This window comes from Ursus arctos, unplaced genomic scaffold, assembly GCF_023065955.2.
Source record: "Ursus arctos isolate Adak ecotype North America unplaced genomic scaffold, UrsArc2.0 scaffold_4, whole genome shotgun sequence".
NCBI lineage: Eukaryota > Metazoa > Chordata > Mammalia > Carnivora > Ursidae > Ursus > Ursus arctos.
This window is the reverse complement of record NW_026623056.1, coordinates 48,253,908-48,264,014: the sequence shown is the minus strand read 5'-3', so window position 1 is coordinate 48,264,014 and position 10,107 is coordinate 48,253,908.

The following is a 10,107-nucleotide window of genomic DNA, read 5'->3' as shown; positions in this document are numbered from 1 at the left end:
CACCTCTTCATCGTTCTTTCTTTCCTTCCATTGTCAGAATATCAGCCTTCACCAGGTCACCACGGCTGCTTTCATTAAGTATCCGTTCATATTTTTGTTATGAATGCTCCAAGTCTGATAGTTCATCAATATCACTAGTTCTTTTCCTTCCACAAGGCTAGCTGGTCGATACAGTGTGTGGGAGGCCATGATACACTGTTAGACATGTTTCTCGCCTTCTCAGAAACAGAGGCCGAAATTATACGGCAAGTGGAAACGGAGCCAATTTTTGGAGATGGTGGTCTTTCATCTTCATTTTACTGTTTCTGTCTTCGCTTCTCAAATATTAAGCCTGGGAAAGGTGTGGTGGAGGCCCCGAAAGAAGGGCTCAAAATGCAATATGTAACAGTCGCCAAAGGACAGCTCAAAACCGGCTTTCTTCTTAATGAAACCACAGGTTTGGTTCAGTAGGTTTAACATCCTGCTTGTATCAGGCAGCCTTTGGACTCAGTTCTGCAATTGGCAACATGACTCACCCACTGGAGAAACTGATTAAGAACATTAAAGGAATTTTTAAATTGTGGTAAAGTTCGCATAACATAAATCTTGTCATCTTAACCACTTTTTAGAGTAATGTGTTAAGTATATTCACATCGTTGTGCAACCAATCTTCAGAACTTTTTCATCTTGCAAAAGTGAAACTCTGTACTCATTAAACAACAACTCCCCTTCCCCCCCCCCGCCCTGCCCCTGCAACAACCATTCTACCTTTTGTCTCTATGAATTTGACTATTCTAGGTATCTCATATGAGTGGAATCATACAGTATTTGTCTTTTTGTGGCTGGCTTATTTCACTTTGCATATGTCCTCAAGGTTCATCTATGTTGTAGCACGTGTCAGAATTCCCTCCCTTTGTAAGGCTGACTAATATTTCATTGTATGTATATACCACATTTTGTTCATCCATTCATCCACTGATGGACACTTGCGTTGCTTCTATCTTTGGCTATTGTGAATAATGTTGTGAACATGCATGTACAAGTACCTGTTTGAGTCTCTACTTTGAATTGAATTTGAACTTGGGCATATGCCTAGAAATGGATTTGCTGGATCATATGGTAACTCTATTTTTAATTCTTTGAGGACCTGCTATACTGTTTTCCATAGAGGCTGCAGCATTCATTTTACATTCCTACCAAGAGTGCACAAAGATTTCAATTTCTCCACATATGCACAAACATTTGTTATTTCGTTTTTTTAAAAGATTTTATTTATTTATTTGAGAGAGAGAGAGAAAGAGCAAGCACAAGTGGTGGAAGGGGGAGAGGGAGAAGCAGACTCCCCGATGAGTAGGGAGCCGGCACAGGGCTCAATCCCAGGACCCCGAGATCATGACCTGAGCCAAAGGCAGATGCTTAACCGACTGAGCCACCCAGGCACCTTGAATGGTTGGTTTTTATCAGGAGAAAAAGCTCAGTGTCGAGTATGCCATTTTTACAATGTGTTTCTGGGAAGTAGAGCTATGTGGGTCTGTTGAATAGCTAAGCATAGTTACGTTTCAGGGGTTCTAGGGTGGTGCTGTGTAGTTTGGGCCGACACCACCCACTGGAGCCATGGAGATTCAGTACTGCTGCAGATGAATGGCTCCAGAGGAGTCACATTGAAGTTCGTAAGTGGCAGGTACAGTTGGTTGCCAGCTTCTCCCCTAAAAATCTTTCAGACCAAGGACATCTCTTAAGTACTGTAGGTATAGAAATTTAGGACTTTGCTGTACTGTTTAGTGCCTTGGGGACAGATCCAAAGCTGCTTTTTGTTTCTCAGAGTCCATAGTCTCTCATGCTTCATTCCCCCTTCTTATTTGAAACAGACTGAAGGCTTCAGAGGGGATGGGGGTGGGGGAATGGGATAGGCTGGTGATGGGTAGTAAGGAGGGCACGTATTGCATGGTGCACTGGGTGTTATACGCAACTAATGAATCATCGAACTTTACATCAAAAACCAGGGATGTACTGTATGGTGACTAACATAATATAATAAAAAATATTATTGTAAAAAAACAAAAAAAAAAGCTGCTTTTTGGAGAACATTCTTATTTACCTATAGGTGTCCTTAGCCTACTCTGTTAAGGTCACACTACTGGGCAAGAGCGTAAGTCAGACTCTCATTTCCTCAGTGTCTACACATCTGTAGTCTGAGCATGAGACTGTCCTTCCAGTCAACCACAGAAAATAGGTAGGAAAATGATAAGCTCACCAGTAAACTCAATTTTGGATTGTCTTAGGTAGAAACCTGTGAAAACCGCAATGAGAGGGGTGCCTGCATGGCTCAGTCATTAAGCGTCTGCCTTTGGCTCAGGGCATGATCCCAGAGTGCTGGGATCGAGCCCCACGTCGGGCTTCTCCGCTAGGAGCCTGCTTTCTCCTCTCCCACTCCCCCTGCTTGTGTTCCCTCTCTTGCTGGCTGTCTCTCTCTGTCGAATAAAATCTTAGAAAAAAAATAAACCCAATGAGAAAAATGATATGTGAGAAGTACAGCCAAAGAGGGATGCTAAGTGTTCATTCTTTTAGCTTCTCCAAGCAACTGGCTGGTATTGAGTTGTAGTTCCCCAAATTTGGTTCTGTGATATATGTTCTGGTTCCACATGGAAAAGACCAAGCTACATTCCTTCAATTTTTATTGAGGCCCTCTATAAGAAATAGCATGTATGGAACACTTTGGGTTTTTCTTTTCTTTTTTTTCTTAAAAAAAATGGATGAAACTGTAATTAGCACTGCACTGTTATTATGTATATAAAGTTATACTTCGTAAGTCATTTTTGGAGGAAAAAAGACTTCCAAAAGTAGATTTACTTATTTTTTTTTTTAAAACAAGAGTAAGGTTGTATATCTTATTAAAGTTATGTATTCTGTGGTTTTCTCTGCTTTTGCCTTTGCTGTCAGGAAGATCTGTTTTAAACTCAATTATTCTTTTTTTAAAAAATTATTTATTTTAGAGAGAGAGAGAATGAATGGGAGGGGCAGAGGAAGAGGGAGAGACAGTCTTGGGCAGACTCTGCGCTAAGCATGGAGCCTGACATGGGGTTCGATCTCAGGACTCTGAGATCTCCACCTGAGCTGAAACCAAGAGTCTGATGCTTAACCGACTGAGCCACCCAGGCGCCCCTTAGTTATTCTTTTTTTTTTTTTTTTTAAGATTTTATTTATTTAACAGAGAGAGACAGCCAGCGAGAGAGGGAACACAAGCAGGGGGAGTGGGAGAGGAAGAAGCAGGCTCCTGGTGGAGGAGCCTGATGTGGGGCTCGATCCCAGAAGGCTGGGACCACGCCCTTAGCCGAAGGCAGACGCTCAACGACTGAGCCACCCAGGTGCCCCCCTCAATTATTCTTTTAATCTGATTTTTTAATGTCAATATTTGCTGACTTTGCTTTTTTTGGTTTGTGTGTTCTTTTTTAAGTTTGAGTGAGATATAATTTACTCTATAAATCAGCCATTTAAACTGTATAATTCAATGGTTTTTAGCAGATTTATAGGGTTGTGCAGCTATCATCACAAGTCAATATTAGAATGTTTTCATCATCCCCAAAGGATCCCTTCCCACACCCCAGGCAATCATTAATCTACTTTCTGCCTCTGTAGATTTGGCTATTCTGGATGTTTCATATAAATGGAATCATACATTATTGGCCTGTGTAACTGGTTTCTTTCACTGAGAATAATGTTTCCAAGGTTCATGCATGTTGTAGCATTTATCAGTTTTTAATTTCTTTTTATTATTAAATAACATTCCATTGTATGGATGTACCACATTTTGTTTATTCATTTACCAGTTGATGGGCATTTGGATTGTTTCCAGGTTTTGCTATTATGACTAATGCTGCTATGAACATTCATGAATTAGTCTTTGTTGTGGATCTGTTTTTATGTCTCTTGGGTAGATAACTAAGAGTAGAATTGCTGAGCCTTATGGGTAATTTCTGTTTAACTTTTTAAGAAACTGCCTGTTTCCAAGGTAGTGGTACATTTTACATTTCCACCGACAATGTATGAGCGTTCTAGTTTCTCCATGCCCTCACCAACACTTGCTATCGTCTGCCTTCTGGATTATAGTCCTTTTAGTGGATATGAGGTGGTATGTCCTTGCAACTTTACTTTGGATTTCCCTAGTGACAAAAGATAAGTATCTTTTCATGTGTTTATTGCCTATTCATATAGCTCTTTTAGTGAAATGTTTATTTGCATCTTTTTGCTATTTTTTAACTTGGGTTGTTCATTTTCTTATCATTGAGTTGTGAACATTCTTTATATATTCTGGCTCTAAGTCTTTTATCAGATATATAATTTGCAAATATTGTCTCCCAGCTTGTGGCTTGTCTTTTTATTTTCTTAAGGGTGTCTTTCAAAGTGCAAAACTTTTAAGTTTTTAGGAAGTCCAATTTATTAATATTTTGTTTTATGGATAGTGCTTTTGATATCATATCTAAGAAATCTTTGCCTAACCCAAGTCACGAAGATTTTCTCCTATGTTTTCTTCTAAAAGTTGTATAGTTTTATTTTTACTTTTTTATTTTTTTTTAAAGTAGGCTCCATGCCCAGCGTGGATTTCAATGTGGGGCTCAAACTCACAACTGAGATCAAGACCTGAGCTGAGATCAAGGGTCAGACACTTAACCGACCGAGCCACCCCGGTGCTCCAAAAGTTGTGTAGTTTTAATTCTTACTTATAGTAAGGGATGTTAGATCTATGATTCCTTCTGAGTTAATTTTCGTGTATGGTGTGAAGTAAGTGTCTAAATTAATCTTTTTCCTTGTGGGTATCTAGTTGTCTCAGCAGCATATGTTGAAAAGATGCTTGTGTAATTGTTGACTCTGCTTTTATTACATTTGTGCCTTTAAAGGAAAGGTAGGGCAGAAAGAATGTATGAACGAAGATGAAGAGATTCTTCTGTGTTGAAGTTTTAAGAACTTACATTAGATAACGAACATCTGGCTGACATTTTAAGGAATAACTTGAACCATAATTTTATTTCATTTCCTTTGTCTCCCCCATTCCCTCCCCAACTCTCCACTGAACATCTGCTCCTCTTCTGTGAGAGGAAGTGAAAGATTTAGGTCAGGCATAAACACAAACTCTCTTTACTGTATTGTTCCTTTTTAAGTAAAAAAAAAAAAACACAAAAAAACAAAAAAACCCCACCCTGATGGGTCAGTTTAGCACTGAATTACCCTATATCAACAGATCTACTGCAATTTTTGGAAGCTGCCTTTCCCCAGGAAGCAGAACTTCTATAGCTAGTTCTCGGTGTTATGTAACAGATCTAGTGGCTTACTTTCAAGGATGCTAACAGGAACATAGAACTTTTCTTTATATTTGCTTTATTGATGAATTTTTCACAAGAAATACATTTATAGTTATCACTAGAGTTGGGAGCCCTCCCCATCAGATCCCACATGGTGCTGGCTAGTGGTAATCACCCCCACAAAACAGGTTCAGTTGACTTCTGACTTCATTGATGCAAGGTAGCAAGACCACCATTCCTGGGGAAGTCTATCCCTAAAAAAATACCATCCATTTTGCTATCTTAAGTCTTCACAGAGAGCAGGATGATGATTGCATCTTTCTTTGTGGAAATTTATAAGAGTTTTCTGTTTTATGGTGCTGACCTAGCAGCTATAATTGGGGTACTTTTTCTACTCTGGTTTTGCCAAAGATCCCTCACAATCAGGGCTGTGGCGTAATGTAATAATGATAACAACAATAATAATACAATAGTTAATATGTATACAGCACTTTTTATACACAAGACACTCTTTTCTTGCTTTACGTATATTAACTCACTTGACTGTGCTCTGGAGGCAGACATTAAAGCTGGTGTTGTTGGGAGGAGTAAGTATAGAAGCAATTTAGTTAGTTTGGAGTATGATAAATTTCCACTCATTAGATAGAAGGAAAGGCTTAGGACAATGCTTGAGGGATAAAGTTGAACAGAATGGTCCTTTTCTGGGTCCCATATATTTTTCAGCTTTAGAACCCATTTGAGGGGCACCTGGGTGCCTCAGTCGGTTAAGTGTCTGCCTTTGGTTCAGGTTACGATCCCAGCATCCTGGGATTGAGCCCCAAGTCGGGCTCTCTGCTCAGCAGGGAGCCTTCTTCTCCTCTGCTGCTTTGCCTGCTAGTGCTCTCTCTCTATCAAATAAATAAATAAAATCTTTTTTTTTTTTAATAATGATTTTTTATTATATTATGTTAGTCACCATACAGTACATCCCCGGTTTTCGATGTAAGGCTCGATGATTCATTAGTTGTGTATAACACCCAGTGCACCATGCAATATGTGCCCTCCTTACTACCCATCACCGGTCTATCCCATTCCCCCACCCCCCTCCCCTCTGTAGCCCTCAGTTTGTTTCTCATAGTCCATAGTCTCTCATGTTTCATTCCCCCTTCTGATTACCCCCCCTTTCTTTATCCCTTTCTTCCCCTACTGATCATTCTAGCTCTTATGTTCCATAGATGAGAGAAATCATATGATAGTTGTCTTTCTCTGCTTGACTTATTTCACTTAGCATTATCTCCTCCAGTACCATCCATGTTGTAGCAAATGTTGAGAACTCATTCTTTCTGATTGCTGAGTAATATTCCATTGTATATATGGACCACAACTTCTTAATCCAGTCATCTGTTGCAGGGCATCTCGGCTCCTTCCACGATTTAGCTATTGTGGACAATGCTGCTATGAACATTGGGGTGCATATGGCCCTTCTCTTCACTACGTCTGTATATTTGGGGTAAACACCCAGTAGTGCAATGGCTGGATCATAGGGTAGCTCAATTTTTAACTTTTTAAGGGACCTCCACACTGTTTTCCAGAGTGGCTGTACCAACTTGCATTCCCACCAACAATGTAGGAGGGATCCCCTTTCTCCACATCCTCTCCAACAATTGTTGTTTCTTGCCTTGTCTATTTTTGCCATTCTAACTGGCGTAAGGTGGTATCTCAGTGTGGTTTTGATTTGAATTTCCTTGATGGCTAATGATTTTGAACATTTTTTCATGTGTCTGTTAGCCATTTGTATGTCTTCATTGGAAAAGTGTCTGTTCATATCTTCTGCCCATTTTTTGATTTGTTTATTTGTTTCTCGTGTATTGAGTTTGAGAAGTTCTTTGTAGATCTTGGATACCAGTCCTTTATCTGTAGTGTCATTTGCAAATATCTTCTCCCATTCCGTGGGCTGCCTCTTAGTTTTTCTGACTGTTTCCTTGGATGTGCAGAAACTTTTAATCTTGATGAAGTCCCATAAATTCATTTTATCTTTTGTTTCTCTTGCCTTTGGGGATGTGTCATGAAAAAGGTTGCTTTGGTCGATGTCGTAGAGGTTGCTGCCTATGTTCTCCTCTAGAATTTTGATGGATTCCTGTCTCACATCGAGGTCTTTCATCCATTTGGAGTTTATTTTTGTGTATGGTGTGAGATAGTGGTCAAGTTTCATTCTTTGGCATGTAGCTGTCCAATTTTCCCAGCACCATTTATTGAAGAGACTGTCTTTTTCCCACCGGATGTTTTTTCCTGCTTTATCAAATATTAGTTGCCCAAAGAGCTGAGGGTCCATTTCTGGGCTCTCTATTCTGTTCCATTGGTCTATGTGTCTGTTTTTTGTGCCAGTACCATGCTGTCTTTGTGATCACAGCTTTGTAGTACAGCTCGAAATCCGGCATTGTGATGCCCCCAGCTTTGTTTTTCCTTTTCAACAGTTCCTTGGAGATTCGGGGTCTTTTCTGGTTCCATACAAATTTAAGGACTCTTTGCTCCAGTTCTTTGAAAAACGTTCTCGGTATTTTGATCGGGATAGCATTGAAAGTGTAGATTGCTCTGGGTAGCATGGACATTTTAACTATGTTAATTCTTCCGATCCATGAGCATGGAATATCTTTCCATCTTTTTATGTCTTCCTCAATGTCTTTTAAGAGTGATTTATAGTTTCTAGAATAAAGGTCTTTTACGTCTCTGGTTAAGTTAATTCCAAGGTAACGTATGGTTTTTGGTGCTATTGTAAATGGGATGGATTCCCTGATTTCTCTTTCTTCGTTCTCGTTATTCGTGTACAGAAATGCAACTGATTTCTGAGCATTGATTTTGTATCCCGCCACGTTACTGAATTGCTCTATAACTTCTAATAGTTTGGGAGTGGCTTCTTTTGCGTTTTCCATATAGAGTATCATGTCGTCTGCGAAGAGAGACATTTTGACTTCTTCTTTGCCGATTTGAATACCTTTGATCCCTTTTTGTCGTCTGATTGCTGTTGCAAGGACTTCTAGTACTATGTTGAATAATAGTGGCGAGAGTGGGCATCCTTGTCGTGTTCCTGATCTTAAGGGAAAGGCTTCCAGCTTTTCCCCATTGAGAATAATATTTGCAGTAGGCTTTTCATAGATGGCTTTTATGAGATTGAGAAATGTACCTTCTATTCCTACACTCTGAAGGGTTTTAATCAGGAAAGGATGCTGTATTTTGTCAAATGCTTTTTCGGCATCGATTGAGAGGATCATATGGTTCTTGAGTCTTTTCTTGTTGATATGATGTATCACGCTGATTGAGTTGCGAATATTGAACCACGCTTGCATCCCAGGTATGAATCCCACTTGATCGTGGTGGATAATCCTTTTAATGAACTGTTGGATTCTATTAGCAAGTATCTTGTTGAGGATTTTGGCGTCCATATTCATAAGGGAAATCAGTCTGTAATTCTCCTTTATGAGGGGGTCTTTGCCTGGTTTGGGGATCAAGGTAATATTGGCCTCATAGAATGAGTTTGGTAGCTTTCCTTCTGTTTCTATTTTTTGAAATAGCTTTAGGAGAATAAGTATTATTTCTTCTTTGAATGTTTGGTAGAATTCCCCAGGAAAACCATCCGGTCCTGGAGTTTTGTTATTTGGAAGGTTGTTTATCACTGACTCAATTTCTTCATAATTAATTGGCCTGTTTAAGAAATCAATTTCTTCCTTTTTCAATCTTGGTAGTTTATAGGTTTCCAGGAAGGATTCCATCTCTTCCAGATTGCTTAGTTTATTGGCATATAGCTGTTGATAAAAATTTCTAATAATCCTTCCAATTTCAATGGTGTTCGTCGTGACCTCTCCTTTTTCATTCATAATTTTAATAATCTGGGTCCTTTCTCTTTTCTTTTGGATAAGTCTTGCCAGTGGTCTGTCAATTTTATTGATTCTCTCCAAGAACCAGCTTCTAGTCCTGTTGATCTGCTCTACTGTACTTCTGGTTTCTGCTTGATTGATTTCAGCTTTAATTTTGGTCAACTGCTTCCTTGTGCGTGGATTAGGCCTGTCCCTCTGTTGCTGTTCCAGCTTCTTGAGGTGAGAATATAAAAACTGCATTTTAGATTTTTCTATTCTTTTGAGTGAGGCTTGGATGGCTATGTATTTCCCCCTTAGGACTGCCTTTGCAGTATCCCATAGGTTTTGGACTGTTGTATTTTCATTCTCATTGGTCTCCATAAATTGTTTAATTTGATTTTTGATTTCCTGGTTTATCGAGTCATTCCTGAGCAGGATGGTTCTTAGTCTCCAAGTGTTTGAGTTTCTTCCAAATTTTTCCTTGTGGTTGAGTTCCAATTTCAGAGCGTTGTGGTCTGAGAATATGCAGGGGATAATTTCAATCTTTTGGTATCGGCTGAGACCTGTTTTGTGTCCCAGAACATGGTCTATTCTTGAAAATGTTCCATGGGCATTAGAATAGAATGAGTATTCTTTGGTTCTGGGGTGTAGTGTTCTATATATATCTATGAGGTCCAACTCGTCGAGTATGGCATTCAAAGCCTTTGATTCTTTGCTTAGTTTTTGCCAGGGTGTTCTGTCTATTTCTGAGAGTGGAGTGTTGAGGTCCCCTACTATTAATGTATTTTTATCTATATGTCTCTTTATTCTGGTTAAGAGTTGGCTTGTGTATCTTGCTGCTCCCCTGTTGGGGGCATATATATTTATAATTGTCATATCCACTTGTTGAATACTTCCTTTAAGAATAATATAGTGCCCTTCTGCATCTCTAACTATAGTCTGTAGTTTAAAATCCAATTTATCTGATATGAGAATTGCTACCCCAGGTTTCTTTTGAGGTC